General features: G+C 51.1%; 1 protein-coding gene across 1 annotated transcript in view; it reads left to right on the top strand.

Moving 5' to 3' along the window:
* Positions 1-1,508, top strand: part of GAB4 (GRB2-associated binding protein family, member 4) — a 56,264-nt gene that overhangs the window by 49,953 nt on the left and 4,803 nt on the right. The window lies entirely within an intron of this gene.

Here is a 1,508-nt window from a genome sequence, read left to right as displayed (position 1 = left end):
AGCATCTCCCTCCTAGGAGCCCGCCTGGGTTCTTGCCTCAGTTCAGAATCATGGGTTCAGTTTTTGGATAAGTGAGATACAGGTATCCAGGTCTGGAAGAAAGTGAATACTTAAGTAGATGGGATCACAAAGCTCACCAGCCCTGTGGGTAGCAGAGGGTGCAGAATGCTGGGGTTCTGGGTGCTCTAAGCAGGTGCTCTAACCCATGAGGTCCCCTGGAGCAGGAGTGCTTCCTTGTGAGCCTTTGGTATGGGTAGGCAGAGGCGACAGGCTACCGGGGTGGTGGGTGATCTGATTCAGCAACCTTATCCAGGAGATCCTCTGGAGAAGGGGTGCTTCCATGTGAGCCTCAAGGCAAGGGCAGTACTCAGAGTCAGGTGAGGTGGATGGATTCCAGGCTGCCACCTGGAAAGGGTAACCACAGTTCTCCAAGGTGTCAGACAAGCAACAAAGCCTGGCTTCAGGCCCCTTATAAAGATGGTGGGAATTAGGTAACCAAGGCAGAGGGCAGATGGGGCAGGAGCTGGAGGAAGGCTGTACCTAGGTCTGCTGCATTGCGCAACTCTGTGACAGCTCTGCCTGCAGCTTGATGGTCACCCACAAGCCTGAGTGAGCCCCAAGCTCCCTGTACCTCCCTGATAGCTTGTCTGTTAATCACAGCCGTTGGGGGAGAGGAATCTCCTTGTCTGCGGAAGTGCACCTCGCCCCACACCTCACCTTGCAGAGCCAAGACATCTGATATGATCCTTGCCTTGATCAGGGCCTAAGATGCTGACCTGCCTGAAGGGGTGGCCTGCCCCTCCACACCTGTGGGCATTTCTCCTTGGGTGGAATGAGAGACTTGAGGAAAGAAATGAGACACAGAGACAAAGAAAAAGTGGGCCCAGGAGACCCACGCCAGCACCGGTCTCTGAGTTCCCTCAGTATTTATTGATCGTTATCTTTACCATCTTGGAAAAGGGGAAGTGGCAGGACAAATAGGATCATAGGAGGGAGAAGGTGAGCAGAAAGACATGTGAATAAAGATCTCTGTGACATGAATAAGTTTAAGGAAAAGTGCTGTGCCTTGATATGCATATGCAAACATCTCCATAAACCTTTTTAGTGCATAAAGAGCAGCACTGCCGGTAGCACGTCCCACCTTCAGTCCTAAGGCGGTTTTCTCATATCTCAGTAAATAGAACATACAATCGGGTTTTACACTTGGGCGTTCCATTGCCCAGGAACGGACAGGAGACAGATGCCTTTCTCTATCTCAACTGCCCAGAGGCCTTCTTTCCTCTTATACTAATCCTCCTCAGCACAGACCCTTCATGAGTGTTGGACGATCAGGTCTTTCCCTTCCTACAAGGCCATATTTCAGACTATCACATGGGGAGAAACCTTGGACAATGCCTAGCTTTCCTAGGCAGAGGTCCCTGCAACTTTCCGCAGTGTATGTGTCCCTGGGTACTTGAGATTAAGAGAATGGTGATGACTTTTCACAAGCGTACTGCCTTCAGGCACTT

This window comes from Mandrillus leucophaeus, unplaced genomic scaffold (genome assembly GCF_000951045.1).
Source record: "Mandrillus leucophaeus isolate KB7577 unplaced genomic scaffold, Mleu.le_1.0 Scaffold1011, whole genome shotgun sequence".
NCBI lineage: Eukaryota > Metazoa > Chordata > Mammalia > Primates > Cercopithecidae > Mandrillus > Mandrillus leucophaeus.
The sequence above is the reverse complement of the archived record's forward strand: the minus strand, read 5'-3'. Positions and strand labels throughout refer to the sequence as shown.